Source organism: Oxyura jamaicensis, chromosome 5 (assembly GCF_011077185.1).
Source record: "Oxyura jamaicensis isolate SHBP4307 breed ruddy duck chromosome 5, BPBGC_Ojam_1.0, whole genome shotgun sequence".
Taxonomy (NCBI): domain Eukaryota; kingdom Metazoa; phylum Chordata; class Aves; order Anseriformes; family Anatidae; genus Oxyura; species Oxyura jamaicensis.
In genome coordinates, this window is record NC_048897.1 from 41,525,874 (window position 1) to 41,550,644 (window position 24,771).

The following is a 24,771-nucleotide window of genomic DNA, read 5'->3' on the forward strand; positions in this document are numbered from 1 at the left end:
AAAGAAAAGAAAAGAAAAGAAAAGAAAAGAAAAGAAAAGAAAAGAAAAGAAAAGAAAAGAAAAGAAAAGAAAAGAAAAGAAAAGAAAAGAAAAGAAAAAAGGGAAAAGAAAAAGAAAAATGTTCTTGCCAGTAAGTAAAATCAGTCAAAACAGAATTAAGAATCCGGCTTTAAATTAGTGTTATGAAAATTTTAAATGAATGCTAAAACACACACACACAATACCACCACCAACAAAAAAACAACCCTACTAGCAGAGGAAGCAATATTGGTTGAATCCTATATAAAAAACTGATAGTAGGAAAGCAACAAGACTATCAGTAATACAACTGATAGTGAGATGGCTAAACACATACCAGAAATGCCTGAATGAAAAAGAATGGATCATTAGATAATAAAGGGTAAGAACAATGTGTGTAATGTTGTACTTTATTTTTATTTATTATTTAAGTGGGAAAAAGAGCATCTGATATAATTTAATATCTACTGTTATAATTAACGTGATAGTGATATTTAAAGTTATCTGAAAGTCTCTTTTATTTCACTACTTCTTAGTTCTTCTTTTCCTCTAATTTGTAAGTGTGTTTTAATAATTGCACCATTCATCTTGTACAGTATTTTTGAGATGCATGTTTATAAGAGAAGCTGCAACATATCAATCAAGTAATAGAGAGTATTGTACTGACGATTATTCAAATAGCATCATCTGTTATTAGCCTGTGCTTCCTGTAGGTTAAGCAGGGTTTCAGTTTAATAAATCATTTAGACATAATCTTAACTTTAAGCATGTGCTGAAGTCTGTCTGCAGTCATCCAAATATTTAGGCATATGCTTTAATTGGAATGAAGTTTGTATGGAGGGTTAAGCAGATGCTTTGCTGAACTGAGTCACAGATCCTAAAACTGTGAGCCTGATCCTTGGTCTATTGAAGGCTTTCAACTCTGCTGGATGTTAGTTCTTTTATTATGTGCAAAGCTGTCCAGGAAGGATGAGATACTGACCCCAAAATGAATAACAGTACATTTAGCCAATGTTTTTGCTCATGCCTGCTTTGAATTGAAATAGGAAAAAAATCATTTATAAAATCTGCCATATTTTGGGAAAAAGCAAAAAAGGTCAAAACTAGGAGGACCTGCATTTGGATATTGTACCAGTTTCTGTCTTTTGTCTGAACATTACTGGTGTCAGTTTAGGATAGGTAAGGACTAATTCCAGACTGCTTTCTTTTCTATTTACTTAGGATTTTTATCCAATGTTTTGTATTTCTGAGGCAGAAATACTGGCATTTGCTTCATTTCTTTAGGAAACAGAGGTAGAAAGGAACTCCTATGTAATGATGTCCAGTCTACTGTGAATGGAAATAACCAGATCACATAAGCCTGTTAATAAATTTATCAAACTGTTGGTTTAAACGTTTTTTCTTTTTTCTTTTTTTTTTTTTTTTCCTTCATTGCCTCTACTTTAAAACTGTTCCAGAACTTCAGTCTTCTGCTAGTTATAAATCTTCTCATTTCTGTCCTAGATGTGTTTACAACCAGTTTTTACCCATTTGATCTTATGCCAACACTGTCTTGGATTTTAACCCCTCTCTAGTTGAAGAAAAAAAGTAAGAATTTTTAAAGGAGACAAAGGGATTGAAAATGTGAAAATATGTTATATTGAAAATATAACATATTGACACTTTAAAAAACTTAGAAAACAGAATACTCCTGCATCCTGACTTTTGGGAACGTTGTGCCATTTTTGGTAGGACCCATTGAAATATAAAGCAAATATAGTTTTACCATTGTCTTGAAAAATATATTGAGAAGTCTTGAGCACACTGGCAAGAACAAGAAAACAACTGAGAATTTACCCAAATAATTAATTGCACTTAAGCCAAGAGGCAACTTTGACATCTTTCTAGTCTGCTTAACAGTTATTTTGAAAAGCCACTGGTCAGAACACCCTCTCTGGTGGTACACTTTGTTTCTCACAGTCACAAAACTAAGGAAATCATCCTCCAAAATCTTCAAGGTTTCTGGATTGCACCAGTTTAAGGCTATTTACACAGAAGGGTTCTTTGAGGGCAAACTCTATCTTGCTCCTATCACTGAACTGGTAACATAACCGGGATTCTCAACTACACCATCCACTGGTCTTATCCCAAGCCTGTAGCTCTCCTGACTTATGGTGTCAGCAAGAACTCACAGGAGAAAAAAAAAAAAAAAAAAAAAAAAAAAAAAAAGTTCAGAAGTTCACTTCCTGGTAGAAAAGGAAATATTTTCCAAAAGAGAAGGGTGAACACAATACCTTCATATGATCATATCTCTTTTGGTCACAGAAACATACATGTATTCCTACATATATAGATAATTTTCAATACACTACATATGTAGTAATAGCAGATTTTTATTTAAGATAATGAAAATGTATAATGAACTGTAAATAACTGTAGAGTTAGTTCTACTTTCAAAGCATAGGGAATAAAGTAAAAATATCCCATAAATATTAAGAATTAAAAATGCTAGTGCCCAATCCTATTGATTTCACTTAGAGTTGAGGGCACTCAGCACCTTGCAGGAGGCTCTTGCAGCATCAGACGATAAGGCCCTTATGCAAAAGGAAATCTTTCATTGATTGCTCTTAACTATAAGCAGTGTCATTTCAGAGGAAATAGCACAGAATGCCAAATACATTACACTTTAGGCCCACTCTTGCAAATATTTATGCACAGGAGAGCATTTACACAGGTGAGCTGATTTGGTGCAGTCTGCCAGGCACAGGGAGCTCCTGCCTCTCTCACCTAACTGCCCATGGAGAACTGGGCTGCCAATAGGCAGATTTTCTCCACTCCCTCATTTTTCATTGCAAGGCACTTTGAAGCACATGAACCGGATGCACAGATACTCCCTTACAAGCAATCTCATAAATGATTCCTCTCCCTCACTTTCTAAGTCATTTCATGCACTCACTTTCCTTTTATTAGCATGAACTTTCCAGTACACCCAGCACCTGTCCCTTTAATATAGCACACAGGGTTCTTTCCCTCCATACTGTACATTATCCTCATTAACACATATCAGTCAAAAGCACTGTTAATTAAACTGGCAAGATGATTACACACGCCTCCATGTGCCCCCTCAGAGCAACTGCTTGCCAAGATTTTTTCCTCCCTCATCTAAAGTGGGTGGAGAAGGCCTTGAGTAAACCAGAAACTAATGCTTAAAAAAAATCTCCCAGTGCATTGTTCTCTTTGAGCAAAATGGCTTACACATCATCACCACTGTCCCAAATAAATACATGCAACACTGACACCAGTCTGTAAAACTAGCACATGCATATCTGATCCATACACACACTGCATACAATGACATTTCTTTTCAAAGCTCCTTTCCAGATTGAAGACTCAATGCACTGACCTTGAAGTCTGGATTAATGGGGACATCATAAATAATTGATTAAAGCAGGGCAAAACTCAACGGGTTAGGTGGGGCTAGGGTGTTTATTTTTCCTTTTATTTTTATTTTTAAATCTGAATGATTTCCCAGATTTTCTATTCACTTCCACTTGTTTGTGACATTTCTGATAGGAAATTCATTGGCTTCCAGCAAACATTTCCACAGCATTTCAAAAGTTATAACCATTTTTGCCATATTGCCACAGAACTCTTAAGAGAGTTTGTAATTCTGTAATGTGCTTTGGATCAAGCTCTCTTCAAGAATACTATTGGAATGACAGGGCTGGAGGGTACAGCAGTGTAGTATAAATAAAGGGAGGCAGTGGTGATCCCTGAAGCAAAGATAATGTACTTTTCTAGTACACAGACAGGCCTGATAGCTGCAACATAAACCATCCAACCATCTTGCTAGCGGAATACAATTCTAAGAAGCAGTAAGAAAAAACTGTCTTACAAAGAAGGAGGTGAATTTACAGAGACCCATCATTGAGTTTAAAAATATTTACTCCACTATAGAATATGAATACTCAAGCTCCTGGGAAATAGGACTGGAACTCAGCTGACCACTAATAACTTATTCTCCAACACAAGAGATGTCCTTGAATACTAAAGAAACGAATTAGGTGTAGATCAGGATAGTAAAGTGTCTTCCTTATTCCTTGAGAATCTTTCACCTGAATTTTATCTTTCCATCCTGTATTAGAACAAATCAAAGTTTTGAAAATGTCTGTGAGCCGATGCAAAATTAAGGAAAAGGGAAGAAAAAAAGAGAAGTTCTAGCTGAAATTATTTTGCAGTGTTTAGTTCCAAACTGTCCCTTGGAAGCCATAAGGTGATTTACCAGAAGTTGAATATATGCTTCAAGCTGAATATATATATATATATATACACACATACATATACATACATATATATATATATTATTTCATTTCTTTTTCTATTAAGAAATTCTCAAAAAATGCCCTCTTCAACAAATATTTCTTAGTTTGAGTAGTCTGCATTTTCCATTAGAAATAGTCATATTTTATTTTTTTTCAAGCAGACCATACATAGGTCAGTAAACGTTCATTTTTTCTATTTGAACTTCAGACTTCTGGCTGAAGAGAACAAGACTCTTCATATGACATGAACCAGTATTCTCATCCAAAATGCCAACATACACAGTCCACAAGCATCCTACATGCTGGTTCAGATGCTAATAGCAGTGCTTTTAAATTCAAAGTTGTACTGTGACAGTATTTCAGCTACTGTAAATAACTGATTATCAATGTTTAATGGAAAATTGTCATAAAAATATCTACTTTAAAGTATTATCAAAATTAAATTGTTAATTTATTATCTAAAATACTGAATTCTGGTAACTTAATTTCAAATTTGGTTGCTAGCACTATTTGTTAGCTATATTCCAAGCTCTGGAATGAAGCCACCTATGAGTAATCCAATTTCAGCAGGAGAGAGGAGAAACGCTATGTGCCCATAGAAACATACATGCGCGCTCACACACTGGTAGTATAGGGCCTCATCATATGCAAAGAAGGCAAAGGAAAACTTCCCACAAGATAGATTAGAGCTTTGCATCAGTGCATAATTTACAGCTTGTTTTTTCTGATACTTTAAACCTAGATGCCTGATTCAAAGGCTCAGTTGTACTGAGGACACTTTTTCAAAGTGACCTTGGGTTATTTTTGGAGTGCAGGCAGAGTTTGCTAACCGTTGCTTCCAGTACTGTCCTTGAAGTTCCAGTCTTGACATTTTCAGCCTATTTGCAAGCAGTAAGCATGCACTGAAACCACTGCTGGACCTGATTCCATCCACTTTGAAGTCAATAGCAATTTTTACATTGAGTTTCAATTGACACCTATGATGGAAGGGGGGCTGCTGTTGCAGTTTAGTTAGCACTGCCACTTGTTGCAGAATCTGGGTTAAAATTCAACAACTGAACTCTTTTCTCCTATATGATCCCCTCACATCATGTCTAAAAAATGGAATGTTACATATATTATTCTATGGACCATTGTAGATCCACACAATTGGCAGAAAAGCATATAGATGTCACTAGTATCATTTTTAATGCATTTTAAGAACTTGGAATGAAAGGAGTGAGAAACAAGGAATACATTGGGGTTCTTTCTGTTATCAAAAATTAAAATTGTTCTCTAATTGTGTTTCTGCAAAAGTCAAAATTAGGCATTAAACGTTATTTAGAAGAGAATATTAATAGAAATCTGTCATTCTTTCTTTTTTCTTGCCACTACAAATGTTCACATTTTCCCATGTCTTTTGTCTAGTTAAGCAAAAGCAGTACTTGTGCGGAAGCAGAATTTTTTAGTTGTTGATTTATTTTATAGTTACCATTTGAGAAAGTGAGTCAGTTTCAAGAGTATCTAAGAATATCTATGTATGTTCCTGTACTTATTAGCCTCAATAATATGCATGTAAATATTAACTGGTTCTATAAATGGGTAAATAATATATTCCCCAGTTATCCCCAGTATGAGTACAAAGTACAGGTAAATTTACTGAGATGTGTCTATGTACCTAAAAAAAAAGCCTATGGTATTGATTTGCTGTTATTTTATCATAGACTGAGGCTGCTGCTCTTTGGAGGAATAAAGCATAGAGGAATAAAACAATCCATATGCCAGGGAAGTTTTCAAAAATATCTACAGTTCAGTTCAGTCTTGTGTTTGTATGTTGCAAGGACAAATATATGTCCTTCAGGAAGATCTTTATGATTTTGGTAGGAATTTGTTACCTGGAGCAAGAAAAAGCAGACTACAAAGTTGAATAGCTCTTGCTTCCTCAACAGTTAATTCATATACTAGAATTTCGCTACAAGCTATCTTCGTAGTGATTTCCCTGATGTTTAAGCATGCCTGGGCTTTATTTTACTTTAGTGTTGTTTAATACATAAGCATTTCTACTTATGATATTGTAAGAAATACTCTGCTGTGTCCAGATGAAACATACTTCCACAGAATAGCAACAAAACCACTTAGAAACTCTTGCCATTTAAAGTTTGGATGGGAACACAGATCTGGGTCTGAACACAGTTCCCTGGGTCTTCCTTTTTTCCCTTTTTAAATATGGGGGCTATGTTTCCCCTCTTCCAGTCAGTGGGAACTTCACCAGACTGCCATGACTTCTCAAATATGATCGATAGTGGCTTATCAGCTACATCCGCCAATTCCCTCAGTACCCGTGGATGTATCTCATCAGATCCCATGGACTTGTGCACCCTCGTTTCCTTAATGGTTTCAGATCTGGTCTTCTCCTACAGTTGGCAGTTCATCATTCTTTCCGTCCCTTCCTTTGGCTTCTGAGATCCAGGCTAAGTGAGTCCCAAGCTGATGCAAACAGATGTATCTCCCTTCTATGGCTATTTTATACAAGATGGTCTGATTTTTATTTTATTTTATTGACCCAACCGTGCAGAAGAAACCCCTCTGATTATCACCAGTAGGTGATGGTTATGTTTGTAATGACTATGTTTGACTATATTTGATTGTTGGGAATACACCATAGTTTCGAAACACGTAACAAGAGTAGGAAAAACAAGCTAAACTATGTAGTGGTAGCCTGTGGGAAGCAATGGAAGCAGCAGGTTTGATATAAACCCAGATTCAACTGAAAGTGATTTATAGTTCTCTGAAGTGTACTGCAGGAGGTGTAAGTCAGCCTGACCAATTATTCTTCCCTCAAAATCTACCATAAATGTGTTTACATGATGACAAAAGCCTCTATTTTCTTTTGAATTACAGTTGGGAAAAAACAAGGGAGGAGGGAGAGGAGGGAGGGAGACGAGGGGGAAAAAGATAGAAAAGAAAATGTAATAATCACACCCAACAGGAATACAGGAATATTCCAATGACTTCCACGGGAAAGCACATTGGAAAGTAGTTTTGGAAACATGACAGAGGGATATGAAGGGACTTAAGGCATATAGGCCATATCTACCATCTGCTAGATTTTCCATTTTTACAGGGCTTGAAAAAGGCACTCGCCCACTTGCAGTAATGAGTGAGAAAGTCTCTGAAGAGTGCAGGAAGCAGCAGAGTGAACTTTACAAGACTGTGTCTATTTCCTTGAAATGTTCAGAGGCTACTCTGAAGACAGCTCAAGTCTAGGTTGGAAGAGACTTCCCACCACTCTAAGTATGAATTTCATGTTACTAGTATAAAAGTGACTGTGCAAATAAGCCAACAGATGGAGTTTAAGTAAGAGTACTTTTCATTCCTTTTTCTGGAGCGTCTGGTCCTAAGTGATTTAACGACAGGACACTAGAATTACTGGGTCACTACTCTGATTTATTACAGCAGTCACTTTAATCCATGCAGTTTGAAGACTTATTAATATGACAGTCACTGTGATAGCAACTGTGTTCAGGTTCTGAGTGAACCAGCAGCAAACAAAATATTTTTAGAGACACAGGATAAGTTGAATGCCATCACACTACAAAGGTAATAGGATACAAGCACTTGTCTCTTGCTTTTAATAAATCTTAAAACCTCCTGCAATATTGGTCACATACCTAGGCCAGAATTTAGTGAGAAAATTGTACTATTTGAAGAGAGAAAAAGATATACACCATTTTCTTCCAAAACTATTTTTTATTCAGACATGGGCTAAACAGTGCCAACCTAGAACTGTGTGATACCTTCCCTATAATAATACAGATGGGGAGGGAAAGTAGAGGGGCCAAAAAAGGTTTCTCATAGAACTGGAAATCTGTAATGCAGAATACTAATTTTCTTTGATCTTTCCATTAAGGATCAATTGACGGTCAGTTGGCTTCATTTAAACTATACAGGCTGTGCTCTCCAAGTATGTATGATCTTTTCAGCCACAGTCAGGCACGTGGTTTGAATAGTGGCACATGGTTTGAACAGTGAATGTAACTAACCATTGGAAAATGGGAGATGGAACCGATTTAAAAAAAAAAAAAAAAAAAAAAAAAAAAAAAAAACGGTTTTGAAGCAAAATAATCCTTTGGTGAAATATTCTATCTTTTGTAAGATATAAATGGTTCTTCTGGTCTTGCAGCCCAAGCCCTGTCTTTCACACTGAACTACTTACTAAAAGGTATGTTGAGGTCTACCAGGCTGTATATATAAGAAGTGCCTCTCATACCCTTGTGTCCCATTTTATGGCCAATTATTTGGTACATGTATTAAAGGACAGGTGCATAGTCAGTGCAAAAGGAATACATCAAAATAGAATGGTTGGAAATTCACCAAAAAGGCTAATTTTATAAAACACACACAACTTTCATAAACATTCAGAAAAGCGTGAGATTTGACCCCTGCAAGACATCAGCATTGTTGGTTCTTCCTATGGACTTCATCCTTATTGAAGAGAAATGGGAAATTATGCAATCCCACCATGTTGTTCAATAAGTAGAAATATTGTCATTCTCTGCCAGTCTTCAAGTAAAGTTTTTTATTCTATGTTCTCCTGACTTTAAGAATGGCTCTTACCATTCTTAAAAACAAAAGTCATGCAATGTCATCACACTGAATTAATTTCTATGTCCTCTGCAATTTAAATGGCTGAACCACATCCAGTACACTGGCTAGGAAAAGTCACTCCTTAGCGAACCTGCCAAGTCTCAATCCTATGCATTTATCTGTTATGAAGACAGAGGCATCTATAGACACTGATTTTTTTTTTCCAATGTATGCACACAGTTTTACTATAGAGTGACTAATATCTCTGGATCATTAAAATATTTTTCAGTCAGTATATTCATAACTATAACTAAATTTGTGCATTAAATTACATTGAGTTGCTCCAGAAAGCAGCCTAGCAGTTTCATGACAGACAGAAATAAAAGGCAATGAAATTATGTTGATTTTTAAACATAATTTTCCAGTAGTTTAAGAAGAATAAGTTTTTCATTTAAAAAAGCCAGCAGGATCAGCAGGCAACTAAGTTCTGTTTTAGTCGAAAATCAGTGGGAGGGAATATAAAGCCTTTTTTTTTTTTTTTTTTTTTTTTTTTGTAAACGGAACTGGAGCAGCAGCAAAGCTAACAAGTTGTAATCAGCCAAGATTTTTTTAACATATCGCAAAAGAGGTACTTTTAAAAAATCCATAGCGCCTTAGTGCAATATTACATAGCACATTTGCTTCAAGTAGTTATTCTTGCAGTAGAAAGTATAAAGAAGGAAATATCTCAGGGAAGATAGAAAACAGGGTTGTTATAGCCATATAGAAGTATAATTTAGGTTATTAGCTTATATTTGTAAAACCTTTAATAACCAACTACCTTATGCTGTACTCCTGAAATTTAAATTAAATATATATATATATATATCCATCTGATGATATGTAAATACTCATCAGCCTAATGTCAGGAAAACATCCAAAAATCCTTCCAGCTCTCAGCTCAGCATTTCTCAGTAGAGTGGAAGTAGTGAAGTGGGCTTTTCAGTTTACTACAAAGGTTAAAAAAAATAGATCAGTGGTAAACCAATTGTAAGAGAGAGCTCTGGAGAAATCATTACTAAAGATTGTCCTCCTAACCTACCTTCCACAAATGCCTCCATTGACTTTACTGGGCTTTGGATCACACCCAGAGTGATTTGTTGCCCATTGCTATGTTAGCTGAAGAGACAAAATCTCTCAAACAGGCAAATAATTGATCACTAGGACTCTGAGGTCTAATGCCAGTAGAATAAACTATCCAGAAATTTGCTGTCTGCCAGGACACACCCAATGAATAGCCATGTTCAAGCAGATAGCAAAATTTTGTGCTGAACATTTGGTTCAATTTCCAAATGGTTTCAAGGGCATAGAGAACTTTATATTTTACAAGAATTAGAAACTACACTAGCTGTTACAAGCATCAGAAACTGTGAAAGGGTGGTTGTCTTAGAGTAAGGCTTCAGGCTTTGCTGTTCACTAGACTGTACCATCTTCGTAAAGATTTGGATTTTTATATACTGTTTGAAAGTTTAACAAATCTGCTATGCTGTAAATGAAAACCTCTCCTGAAAACACTTTGTCCCTTTCTATCACAACAATTTTAAAGTAATACATAAATATATGTAAAACAACAATCAAGGGGAAAGTTACTTATATGGTCACAAAACAAATGGCTAGATATTTCTGTGTGTATTTAAAATATATATTGGAAGAAAACAAATTGTAGGATGAAACCTTTTCCTAAGAGAGGAAGGTAAGAACCAGGAAAAATGAAAAGCCTTCCTTTTATCAGTAAAATTAAAGGGCTAAAAAAAATCAGATATTAGTAGGACATTAAGTTACAAGATAATGAACAATTGGTTCAGCCTCTTTTATAAATCCCTTGGAAAACCTATTTATAAAGTTTAACTTTGGGTTATATTACATACTGCTTACAGCACTCTCCATGGTACAAAAGGTGGGAGGTTCCTGAAAGATGCCTGATTTACATACAGCAGCATGATACCAACACACTAAATGGTTGTCACATTCTGCTTCATTCCATTATTGGCACTACTGTGATATCACTGGTCAGATTCTCATCAAGACCAGAGTTTTAGCATCTCTGTCTCCTGCAAAAACTGACCCATCTGCTTGCACAACCTTCACATATCCAAAACTATTTGATCTAGATTATGTATTTCTGTTCAGGTCCTTCTTAAATTAGTCTCCAACAATCTGACCACACTTTTTGCTCTGTTCCCAAATTTGTCTCTGCTGAAATATGACCTGGCTTTTTGGGGCATCACCTATACAGTTTAGAACACAGTTTCTTTCATAGGAAAGGCAAGATTATCACAGATATCTATTGTTGAGTTTCAGTCACAGAGAGGTCAAGATGCAGACAGATGACCTCCAGATTTTGATGTTTAATTGACTGCAGCTGTTCTATAGTCTGGAGAATAATTGGCATGTAAAAGAGCATTAAACTATGGGTACTCTGACTCCCTCACCCTGACAATAGCATTTCACTATTCATCATTAAGGTGGAAGAATGCCTGCATGGCTGACCAAACCAAGCCTCAGGTCACTTTAATAATTAAAAAGACAGGTAAGATCAATAACAGCAAACTGTAGCACTTCATAACACAATAGCTGGTAACATGTAGTATAACTGGCAGTAATAACCTCATATTTATTAAGGGTTGGTGAGATTAGGAAGAGCAAGAAAAAACAGAGTGAAGTGCAATTGCACACATTTGTTTTCTAGTCATCAATATTTAGCTTGTTATGGAATTTCAGTGACTCATTGATTGAATGTGTACATGTGCAATCAGCGCACAGATTTTATTTAAACATTGATCTTTCAGTCAAAAGCCCCATAGCCCATCTCCTTGAGAATTTCTGACTTGTAAAGGCAAGGCAAGAAGTGCCATAACTACTGATAGACTGTGCTCCTTTCTATTCTGCTCACAGCTAATGATGATTCCACACACATTGAGACTTCTTTCCAAGCAATGTACTGCCAGGATATCCAAAAGCAAGATGGGAATCTAGTACTCAAGTAGCAATAGTAGGTATGCCTCTACTTCTGAGGAAAAAAAAAAAAAAAAAAAAAAAAAGACGGTTCAAAACACAGAAACTTTTTCAGATTATTAACTACTGGACCTGTATTAGCTGTGAACTGCTTTTCCACTTCAAATGTCATGCAGTCACCTGATCATGGATATATTGATGCTTTCATAAAAAACTTACCTAAAATCAATTTGTCTTCCTTGATAATGCAAAAAATGCAGTCATCCTAATAGAATGGAAGGTATCTCTTATGACATAATTGGATTTAAAAATAAATCCAAATCCAAATTTAGTATCTCTTCAGGAAGGTTTTTAAATTTTAAATCTAAATAACTTATAAATAATAAAAATGACTATATTGAAAATGTTTAGAAGGTACATGTATTAAAAAGCAAACACAAATTTTACATTCCTGACATTTGGCTCTTCAATGCATACATCCACTGGTTATGCAAGTCATTTCATCCACAACATTTGGCATACATTCCACTACTGTGGTTATTCTGATTTAAACCATCTGAATCTTCTCTCCTGTGCTTGTAGAAGGTAAGTCAGAATTGCGGTCAGCAATACCAAGAAAGTAGAGTCACTAGGAGACCCAGGAACCTGCTTGTTCTGGGCAAAGAATTCCACCTGATACCCTGTTCTTATATTCTGTGTTTAGCCTGCTGGAGTTGTCATGACAATAACCTCTTGCCATCAATTTAACCTTGGTTTTAAGTTGCTTGTTGTTGAGCAAAAAAAAAAAATCATTGTAGGCCTGTAAATGATACCCCTCAAACTTTAGCCTTTGTTGGCTGACAGACCTCTTGAAACACAGAACACAGCAAAACTGCATCAAGATTAGAGAGCCGAACTGGTGATAACTTTCAGTCTTATTATCTTAATAAACTTTCTGTACTTGATTAGGCTGGATAAAGAAGATATAGATCAGTCATGATAGCTGGAAAACTACAGATAAACTGGTCATCCTTTCAAGATAAAAATGTCCATCTGTTTTAAGATTGTAATCAAGAACCCTGTGCTGATATTTAGTCTATTCTTACATGGCCTCTAGCTAATTAAATACTAATATGAAATCCATTGTTAATGCTTTTTCTTATTGTATTTAGTCCCTGCCCTGAAAATATCACAGCATACTAAAAAAACCTTATGGAAGGTTATAAAAGACACTTACACCTCGTTGTCTCATACAGTGGAAGGGAAGGAGCAGCAAGGTTTATAACTGACTGTTCTTCAGTGAGAACAAGAAATATGTCTGTACTGCAAGTCCGAATTCAGGGGAATTCATACTTCAGAGGGTTGTATCTAACGTACAAACTTTTATCTTTTTTATTTTTATTTTTTATTTTTTTCCCCAGTACTGCTCTTAATATTCCCACTGTGGATTCTTTTCTGTTTTATTTTGTAGGGCTTTGTTTTAGAAATATAGGGGTTGGAGGTTTTGTTTGTTTATTTGCAAACTTGTAAAAGAGAGATTACCATCACATTACTCATTCAGGAGTGCAAATGAATAAGAATTAGGACTGAAAAGGACTAGGTGTGCAGGCGATTCTCTGCCAACCTTCTCTACTTTGCAGAGACATATTTGAATGGATTATGGAAAAGCACCATAATCCAACCTTTCCTAAGTAAGGTGCTGGTAGTACAGTATTGCTGACCCTCAGTTCTTCTGTCATAGGGTTACTTCTGAATACACCTGGATATATAATTATTTCCCTGTTATTTTCTTAGAATACAAACTGTATAAATTTTATAATTTATTATCTGAAGTGACTTCTAAACTTGAAGCACACAAAGCTGTTTATAGTCTATATACCTGTGTGGTGGTTTTGTTCAGCTGGGCAGCAGAGTTCCACAACTGCTCTCTCACTCCCCCCTCCTCAAAGGGAAAGAGGGAGAAAATACAATGAATAGGGCTCAAGTGCTGAGATAAGCACAAGGAGATAACTCAACAATGACCATCAAGGGCAAAACGGACTCAGCATTGGACTCAGCATTGGGAAATTAATGTCATGCATTTTCTATTAGCTAAAACTGTGAGAAACTAAAAGCAAACTAAAAACACCTTCTCCTAATTTCCCAATGCCGCGCCCCATCCATCCTCTTCCACCTCCTCCCCCAGAGCAGTGCTGGAGAACAGGGAATGGGGGCTGAGGTCAGTCCCTAATGCTTCGTCTCCACCACTCCTTCACGATCACTCTCTGCCCCTGCTCCACGTAGGGTCCCTCCCACAGGATGCCGTCGTTCCTGAACTGAGCCTGCCCCAGGCAGCAGCTCTTCAAGCACTGCTCCCACAGGGCTCCATACCACAGGGTCCATCCCCCAGGAGCAAACTGCTCCAGCACAGGTCCCCCACGGGCGGCAGCTCCCCCCAGACCCCTGCTCCTGCGTGGGCTCCTCTCCACAGGCTGCAGCTGTGGCCCGGGGCCTGCTCCTGCGGGGGCTCTCCATGGGCCGCAGCCTCCTCCAGGCCACATCCACCTGCTCCGCTGGGGGCTCCTCCATGGGCTGCAGCGTGGAGATCTGCTCCATGTGGGACCCATGGGCTGCAGGGGGACAGCCTGCTCCAGCAGAGGCCTCTCCACAGGCCACAGGGGAACTGCTGCTGCATGCCTGGAGCACCTCCTGCCCTCCTCCTGCATTGACCTTGGGGTCTGCAAGACTGGTTCTCACTCCTCCCTCTCGCAGCTGCTGTTGTGCAGCAGTTTTTTTCCCTTTCTTAAATCTACTCTCACAGAGGTGCCACCTTTGCTTATTGGCTTGGCTCCAGCTAGTGGCCAATCCCTTTGGAGACAGCTGAAAATGGCACTTATCTAACATGGGGCAGCTTCTGGATTCTTCACACAGAGGCCACCCCTCCAGCCCCCTGCTACTAAAACCTTGCCACATAAACTCAACACAGTACCCCTATTTGATCAGTTAGTATCTATGTTGTGTGCTGAACTCAGAAATATTATGAGGTATATCTTTATCATATAAAACATTATGAATTCATCTCTTTGCAGTCTATATTCATACATGAGCTCTGTGTTACCTGTTTAACCATCTATTAATAGATCACTTCAGGCCCACATTTTTAATCTTAAAACATTTGGTCCACAAGTCAGTTCCATGTTCCAATAAAGAGATTAAAACCTATTTTTTTCTGTAAGAGAAAACTAAAATCAAAAAATGTATTCCATATCACTTACATTGTTTACTTGTGTTGTCACTACTACCTCTGTCACTAGTACAAATTCCATTGGAATTTGACTATTCTTCGTTGTATGCTACCATCTATTTCTGGATTATCCACTGATTTTGCCGTCTGATGGTTTTGTCAAAGCTACCCAGAGTGATCAAGCACCTCTGGTCTTATAATGTTCTGGTTATTCTAGTTTCTCTGTTGCAAACATAATGTTTATTAATTCCTCTCCTCAAAATTACACTAAGAGCTTAAGCATTTGTTCCACAAGGTTTTTTTCAACCACTAATGTCATCACAAACAAATTTCATATCCATTTTATCACCCCCACATTACAGTTGTTTATCAGGTCACACTTTCAAATGGCTGTCTCTACTATGTATTCCAACTTAACTTCTAGCTGTGCTCAACTACACAATTTCTCTCTCTCTCGCTCGCTCTCTCAGTTCCTGTGGCCTCTCTTTATCTTAGCCCCTGCTATGCCAGGTGTTCTCCCCACATTAGTTCCAGACCTTCTAGGCATACATGTTTCTGTGTCCCCATCATCCTTTCAGGAGGAGAAAGAAAAAGGGAAAATAAATAAATAAATAAATAAATAAAAAGCAATTTCCATGCAAGCCTTTGTACCCTATTTTATCTTAGCCCTACAGGCAAGCAGACTTCTAACATAGCTTTAGGAGCTTCTTGCATGCACCTTCTCTCAAGAACTTCCTGCTCCCTCAGCAGTGAACCCAAGCCTAAGATAAGCCTGCCTGCTTTGTTCACTCCTGATTTCCCCCACTGTGTATTTTCTTTCACGCTTCTTTTCTTCTTGTACCAATTTTACTTCTATTTTAATCCACTGTCTCAAACCCACCAACAAATTTCGCACACTTCAGATTAATTCATTGGCATCTGTGCAAGCATACTAACATAAATTTATCTTAAAACATCAGAACTGTCTACATAATAGAAACCTTAGTCATTTATGAGTTCTAATACAGCATTTATTATCACATCATTCATGAGGTTTATCTTGACAGAAAAAAGAATGAAGCAATGACCATACATCATTGTAAATTGCTCTGGTTTGGTAGAGCTAGATTTTATAAGTATCAAGAAGTACACATGGAAACAGTAGATCCTGGCAGAATATGGCAGTATTTCAAGTGCATAAAAGATGATTAGCAAATTGCACTGCCAGTTGTGTTTAGTTGCCACTGAGCAACTTAGTTTATTTCAGGCAGTGGGTTTTAGGTCAGATATCAGAGCACAGAAGACAATGGGACCAGCTATTTCTCTGTATATTGAATCACACTCATTGTTATTCTGGGATCAGTGTAGAAATATTCCTCCATGGACTTTTCTTCTGCAAAGATCAAAGTCCATCCCTTCTTTCCTAAACATGCTTTTTTCCATTGCCTGACAAAAGCCACCACTGGCACCAATGCCAAGCATTTGTGAGTAATCCTGTCTGCAGATACCCAATGTACAAATTCATACTTCTGCTTTTTATAAACACTGCTTCAGCTACACCAGATGAGCACAATAAATTAGTTTAAATATAAGAGTGGGTGTTGTTCAGTTGGACATACAATTTTTTTGAAGATTAGATTTAACTTCATCTTTACTTTTCTAACATTTTTCTTGAGGAGTGTGGTGGACGGAGGGAAGACAGAGTGGGGACAAATTGTTCTCAACCTACAATTAGGATCCACAGGAAAAAATAGGCTGTGCTATGTAACTTAATATTTGCTTCCCACAAATAAATTCAAATGCACTGGAAAGATGCAGATGACATGCCACTTTCATTCATCTTAAGGTATCAGGCCAGACAACTCCATGCCTGCTGATGAAACTTTTATCTCACAAACAGCCTCTCTATCATTTCTTGAATGACTTAGCCTGATTTAGTTTTTAATGCAGATTCTTCTTGGGTGTCTTTTGTTTGATTGTGGGCTTTTTTATCACAGCCTACCTTCAGTGTGAGAGTAGTTTCTACAGAATGTCTTCTTGCAATCTCTATACGTACATTTTCTTTGCAAAGGTCTAAAGCAATTCTGGGTGCGTTAGTAAAAGTAGCAAGCAAGACTCCAGTCTCAAAAAGCTTTCAACTTCATAGGACAGATGATAAAATGAAAAATTGTACGGGCAATAAGAACAAACTGGCTAGGGAAAGACCGCAGGAAAAGCATTGCCATTTCAGTAAAGTACCTAGTTACATACTTATCTGTGAGCATAAGCTTCAGTGTTTTGACACACATGCTGTTCAGCTATTCAGTTCAGACATGCAATTTTTAGACACTAGCATGGATCCTTTACTAAGCAGTCATAGAAATTTTAAAGGCTTTTGGAGAATTCTCTTCACCAAGAGAATTGGTGACAGAAATTGAGTGTATACACTGATGCCTTGATTTCTCTCATCTAATTTCAGTTTTGCAATGCTGGAGTTTAATAAACTGTCTAGGCTTCTCTGTAACTGGTGAGAGAGAGGGGCAGTTCAGAGGGAAATTCATCATATTGTAAGGCTGCATGTGCAGAGATTGTTTAAATGAATCACCTGTTAGAGCTTATAGGCTCTCCACTGATTTCAGAGAAAGCTCAGAAGATATCTAACTTTTCACTGCTAAAGAAACACTTTATGTATGACTCACATTATACATGCACATCTTCTTGAACCTAAGGAAAGTACACCAAAACCTGTCCTGAAACTTCATTCTGTCTATTCGCACACAGCTCACTAGAAGTTCTTCTGCTAATAGCCTCAATTCTAGTTAGAAATAATAGGGAAAAGAACAAACATTCTCAAAAGCAAATACAAATTAACATTAACAATTTTTTTTCTTTCAAGACTTGCACACAAAGAAGAACATTATTATTCTTATTGAATGATGGTGCTGTGGACTAATATTTGCCATAACCATTCTTGTTAGTTTTCATTTACGTGGTGTCAAATTGTTACTCATAGTAATAACCTAAGTGAGGGACACTGTGAAACTGCGCTGCTCCTTGAACGAGTGCACGAGGCACACGAAGGGCCCATCACCTGAATGATTTGATGATATGAAGGTCCACCTCCTGCCTGGGTCCTGGGAGAGACTCTGAGGATATTCCCATCAACTGCAAACAGAACAAGGCCATGCGCAGGGTATGCAAAGCAGAGGAAATGTCGCACAAAGAATACAGTGTGGTCCCTCTTTAGGTTTTAGAAAAACAGATTATTTTTAAATGATGAAAGAGCAAAATTAGATTAATGTAGGAATAGGAGATATAAGGCACGGAGACACTTGCAAAGAATGAGGTGTCAGGCCTGGTATTACAAGGACAGTACAGAGGGCAGGTAGAAAGACATGACAATTGACAAGTGTAAGCCATAAGGGTGTTTTTAGATACCAGAATGTAGAAGCTAATCAAAGGTTTTTTCTTACCAGAGCAGACTTCAGCCCTGCCTAGTCTATTGTGCTACAGCTGTCAGTGCCCAGCTGTAAGATGATTAAGTCCTTTTAAAATATAATTTTAGTCACTATGCACTTTTTTTTTTTTCTTTTTCTTTTTTTTTTTTTTTTTGACAGAAGGTAAAATTCCTTCCTGACCATTGGTGGTACTATAATCAGCTTATGTCCTGAAACTTATGATTTGATTATCCTTATTATCTTGGCTTTCATAGCTATAAAAATGTTATTAGTGATCATAAAAGTATCTGCCCCTTTTTACTCAAGTCAAATTATTTTACTTGGCTACCTCCTGTGGCAATGTACTAAGCAGGTCAAATATATATTGCATATCCGAGCTTGTGCAAAACTTTATGGTTCACAAATGAGGCTTAAAATTTTACAAATCTCATGAGAGCAAGGCTTCCCAGTGATTTGATAAGCAGTTTCTGCTCACTTGAGGATTATTAAGGTAGTGCAAGGATGTTTCATGATGCTGTAGTTATTCCACTGTCAGTTTTAGGTGAAACCTTGAGATACTGAGGTCATGTGTTTGTTTAAACTACTGGAGGGTAAATCCAAAAAAAAAAAAAAAAAATCAAACTCTCCTCAAGCACCTTTGATAACACTCTTCATTTTACAAGCCTGTAGATATAAAGGCATGTTGTAGTTGTGGGCAAACACTGCTCCTGACAGTGCATGGGGTGAACTCATTGACTTGGGCCACTGTGGGTATCAGACTAGGCACCCCAAAGCTGAATTTCACTGGCATTTGCAGCCCTCCTGACTATAGAAATTTCTGCAGAGCTACAGGAAGTGCCTCCCATTTGGACTGAGAAAAAAATAAAACCTGACAGAGGAAGTGCAGTTTCAAAACAAGACTTCTACGGGGCGACTGAGAAGGCATCCTCCTGGCATGTCCGAGCCCCAGCTGAGGCTGCACAGGGGCTGGCAGGGAAGGGTTAAACACAGCGACAGAGGAGAATTAATGGTCAGTGTCAGAAGCATCCAAGAGGCCAACACCCCGCCGGGCATAAACTTGACCTCGCACCAACCCCAGCTGCTGTCGAGCCCTGGGAGTCACGGCCGGGTCCAAGGCGAAGTAAGGAGACCCAGGGGCGCCGAGCTGCTGTGGCAGTGACCTCCGGCTATGATGGATCGACCGGCATCCCTGCACGCTCCACTAGGGCTGTGGTTGCCGGTGAAAGATGTATTGATTACACATTAGTCTGCGAGGACAGGCTGGCATCGCCGGCTCCGGAGAAACACGGACCTACTCTCACACGTTATTAGGTTTGGCATAACTCTAAGAGGACACAAAAGATGGTTTTATTTTACCTGGCAGCCATGACATTCACTGATATAAAGGATATAATCACAGAAACTGAGTAAGATATTAATGTAGAATTTTGTACAATAACTCTGGGAGCTCCAGGCTGGGAATATATACACTGCTTTCTAACTCGCACCATTTAATTTAGCATCTGAAACACTCTATCCATGCATATTTTCTCAATTTCTGTCAGCTTGAAACTCTGAAATAAGGGAATTAAAAAATTCTGAGTACAGTGACCAAAAATACCAGAAAGAAATAAAAATTTTAACTGCTTAGTTAACTTTGCTTTATGTTTATGCAAAACAAGAGGTTTTTTTTGAATTAAAAAAAAAAAAAAAAAGGCATGGACAAAAGGAGTTTAATTATCCCTTTTCTGTAATGTTTATTGTGACTCTGCTTTATTTACATATTTCTTTTCAATTATGAAGCCATTAGTTAAGAAAAACTTGTTAAGCATCTACAGAATTGAATGTGGGTGAATGTTAACAATGACAGTCTTCTGCATACTTGCTGAGTTCCAGAAAAAAATGTAGGTTTAGAAATAAAATATATGATCTCTGTTCCAAATCACAACTCCCCTGGCATCAATTTAGGTCTTAATATCAGCCTGAACTCCTACATGATTTTAGAGAAACACCATTTAGGTGAAAAATCATTTAAGAAATTGCTGTCATTATTTGAGAATAGCAATAAACATCACTCACACTGTTTACTTTATCACTCAATTCTCTGTGCAGCTTGTCAGTGCTGGCCAAGGCAAGGAAAACATTTAGTTAAAGAAAGAGAAGAGACAATTTTTGAAGCTTTGTTAAGGCACGCAAACAGCACAGATGCCTGTAGAGCTTCTGATCGGGGCTGGTCAAACTGTGGCTCTTGGGCTGCACCCACCCATGAGAGGTTGGGGTGCATGTCCTCTGCCTCGGTAGCACCCCACTAGGCAGCCCACCTCTCCAGCCAGGGCAGAACAACATGTGTGCCTTGCCCTGCATCACCTTACAATCCCTTCCCACAGCTAGGAGCTGGTTCCTGAGCTTCCTGTGCTGGGAGACACAGATCTGACTCCCAGCCATATGGGAAGTTTGGAATGCTGCCACCAGGGTCGGATCAGGCACCCCCAAATAAAGATCCTTACAGGGCACAGAATGAGCAGGGGGTATTTTTCTTTTTGTTCTATTTCTCAATTGATAAGATATGCAGGAACCATTTGGAGGAGGGCAAAATAATGCAAGTTTGATGAAAATATTCTGATCGGATTCTGCTCTACCTTACAGTCACTCACAGTGATTTAGTGAAAACAGCAAATAAAGGACCAGATTTGCAGAAAGTTTGAATTATAGCTAATTGTGTTAAGTTAATTTTGGTCTTATTGAGCCTGTAGCACATTTTATTGATTGTAAACAGAGTAAATTTAAAAGCTAAACCATAAAAGCCTCAAGTCTACAGAAAGAAACATGATATGTATGCTTACTAGCAGCATATCACTCATTCTAATTAAAACAAAAATACTGTGCTAATGACACAGGGGCCTAAGATGGTGTTGTTCAGAGATGGTGAGATGTTTGCTTTTGGCTGAATAACACATCTGAACTACATCATCAGCAAATGCTAAGAGAAATCTGGATTTGCTGGAAGGAGCATCCAGTTGTGTCTCATAAGGATCTAAGCCACAATAGCATAAGCAAGAAGGAAAGGCTCCCCACACCCTGATCCTTCTCAGTGCGGGAGATAATAACTGTCGCCTGCTCTTGAATAAGAAATCTCATGATTGACTCCAAGTGTCCTACATGTTTCAAGGCAACGATTCACTTTAAGGTTATTAAGATTCACTTAAAGGTTATTATTTATTCAAAACCCATTTTTGTTTTGTGTTTATGACAGAACTCTTTAACACTACAAGAAGAAAGCTCTTCTCGTCTTCATCCTGATGATAACTTTTGCAGAGACTAAACTTGTGGGAATCCATCAATTTCAATAGGTAACCCAGTCGGTACTGAATCTGATCATATGGAGTACACGGAGATGGCAATCATATGACTGAAAATGAGCTAAACACATTCGGACTGCAACAGATAAACTGGCCTAATGGATTGCAGGCTGATTTGAGAGCTATTGATAACATTGAGTATGCTATACTGTGCAAAATAAAAGGAAAGTAGGAATCACTATCCCAGTACATACAATAACATTAATCCTTGTAAAACAGACACATTAAAATGTTATCAACCACTTCTCTTTAGGGCATTACATAGCACATAAGTGGAATATGTGCCTAAATTTCAAATATAACAATAATGTCTGGCAACACTAATTTTTAATTTAAAAAATAATAGCAATGACTCAAAAAAAAAGGGGGGGGTGGGGTGGGGATGGGGATACTTATGCAAACATGGAAACCGACAATGTGTTTTGTATAATATCTGGTTATGCACTAAACTTTTGTTTCATTCTTGTGTTGTGATCTATCACCTTGTTTCAGACAAATGGCACAAAAAAATCTCATCTATTGGTGGAAATGTTATTTTTCTGAGACAAAGGAAAAGTTCCTCTTCTAAGGTCCAAGATTGTTGTACCAAACACACAGCAACAATCTACCTAGGTCATTTCTCTTGTCGGTGGGAGAATGGAACATATTTGTGAATGTTTGCAGTGAAGCAAAACAAATTGAAATGATACTGCAGCGATCAAGCTAACGGCACCACAGAACTCAGATTTCAATGAAAGTTTCCCCTTGTAAAAATGGGAAACACATATGAAAGACATAATATAAATGAGAACCTCCCCCAGCCTCTAAAAGGTAAATAGACGACAGCAAGCAAAAACAAACCAAGCCAATGTCAAACCCTCAATTTTACTGGAGCTCCAAAACAGGAAAAATAATTCTATCTAAATTTCTCTGTGTGAATCAAAAACCATGCTAAAAATTGCTAATGTACAGAAATCACAAAGCGGGCACTGACTTCAGTGTTCACACTGAGCCACAGAGAAAATTCCCAGGTAGTATCTCCTGTTGGGACACGTGCAGGGTGCCCGTCTGAACATAACATAATAACATAAAATAAAGTAAAATAAAATAAACAAAATAAAATAAATAAAATAAATAAAAACACAACATGATCAATCCTAGCAAGCCAGTCCGAGCTCACAAAAAATGAGGAAAAGATGCCTAGGGAAATTTGCATGTCCAACTACCAGATGCACTGAGCTGAAAATGAAATTCCCAGTGGAATTCTGCAAAGGCAAGCAAAGTGTGACCCATCTGCCCCCAGTTTGCAAGCACGTCTTTGACCTGAATCAGAGCTGGTTAGATCTTTCTGCTGTACGTATTTTTATAATGTTTTAAAGAAAACTCCTCAAGGCCCTAGATGTCAACAAACAGTCCAGGCATTTAACAGGTTCTTCCACAATGTCGCTCATGCTAGATTGCAACATATGACAATTAGCCACAAATGGCCATCATTAAAATATACATGAGCACTCATTACATTTATATATAACCCAAGAATGAAATGCCCCATCCCCTACACCCTATATCCACATTGTTGTTACATTATCGAGTGATTTTAGGAATACATCAGAAGTACAAACTAATTAGGAAGGTTTTTGTTTTGTTTTGTTGTTTGCTTTTTTTAATTACGCTTTTTTTAATAAATTTTATTATAATCATGTAGAAGTTTTAAACAATTTCCTAGTCACAGGTGAAAAAGAAGCTCTGAGAGATGGCGGGGTTTTGGAGAGTGAACAAGTGAATTATGTCCATAGAGGACAGAGGCATACTGCCTTTAGTAATGCTGAGGGAATAGTAGTCAGCAATATTTTCAAACAAGACCATGCTCTCCATGGTACCAGGTTGCTGAGACTGAGTTGAAAGGCTAAAAATAATAAAATATAATAAAAAATAAAATAAAATACAACACAACTTTTTGTTATATTTTTTTTTTCATGACAACTACACAGTGTAAGGAAACTTCTATTTGCAGGTTACAAAGATAAAAGTATCTGTTAGAGTAAAACCGAGAGCTCTGTATTTAACTCTTTCAGATGTTAAGTGTTGTTCTCATCCTTTAAAATATAAATGTCAGTAGCTAATCTGAAGGCTATCTATAAATCAGACCTGCACTGTATAAAAACTGTTACTTATGTCCTAATGGGTCAACCAGAAGAGATGCCCTCTCTAAAAGAGCTGGATACCAGATTCCCCTTTCATTGATTGAGGTTTCAACTCTGGGTGCTTGAGTTTATGACAAAAGAGTTCACAACGCTGCTGGCAGGAAGTCGATAGTTTGATAGATACCCTTTGCAGTTGGTCCTGTCTCTAGCACTTTAACCACGCTTTCACTCTGACAGTTATTACTGCTGCAATAAATTCTTCAGTAAAACAAATAGGCTCTCTGAAAATGTATTAGCCCAGGCACACTATTTTACTTAATATAACTACAAGTCTTAAACAGGTAACTACCGCAGTAAATAGGCCAATATATTTAGAAAGAACTGGTTGCGTGTGTATTTACAGTAAGTTACCTAAAGTTCTCTTCAGATCAGGTTGCACAGTATTTATTACACCTTCAGGTTATAGTTTTAAAATTCACAAAGTAACTGACAGTAGCAAAGGCTTTAAAAATATATTTTATATAATGCTGTAAGAATTCTCCCACACCATTCAGAATTGCATGGGTGAAATCTGAAGCCTACAGTGTCCCCTAGACCCTTCTGTGCTGTTGAAATATAGTCTGCATTTTACTCTCATTTGACCTTAATTTCTGCTTATCTCACAAGAAATCTCAATGCTATTACCATTTTCGTACAGAATATTTAATAGTGAATAGTAGCAGGTTCTGTCTGAATTGGGTGGGGCAACAGATTAGATCAAGAAGAGCTCACTGGGGTCCATCAGAAGCAGCAATTCACTGGCATACTCTCTCT

The 24,771-nt window shown here is 37.5% G+C and overlaps 2 long non-coding RNA genes across 2 annotated transcripts in view; one reads left to right on the forward strand and one right to left on the reverse strand.

Annotated features, from left to right (window-relative positions):
• The first annotated feature begins 260 nt into the window (after window positions 1-260).
• Window positions 261-24,771, forward strand: part of LOC118168358 — a 66,476-nt gene continuing 41,965 nt past the window's right edge. Inside the window, exons 1-2 of the long non-coding RNA XR_004751508.1 lie at window positions 261-400; window positions 1,522-1,605. This is a non-coding gene — a long non-coding RNA (uncharacterized LOC118168358). The remainder of the gene's footprint in view (window positions 401-1,521; window positions 1,606-24,771) is intronic.
• Window positions 9,774-24,771, reverse strand: part of LOC118168359 — a 39,634-nt gene continuing 24,636 nt past the window's right edge. The window contains exons 2-3 of the long non-coding RNA XR_004751509.1: window positions 18,131-18,204; window positions 9,774-9,874 (exon numbers count right to left, since the gene is read on the reverse strand). This is a non-coding gene — a long non-coding RNA (uncharacterized LOC118168359). The remainder of the gene's footprint in view (window positions 9,875-18,130; window positions 18,205-24,771) is intronic.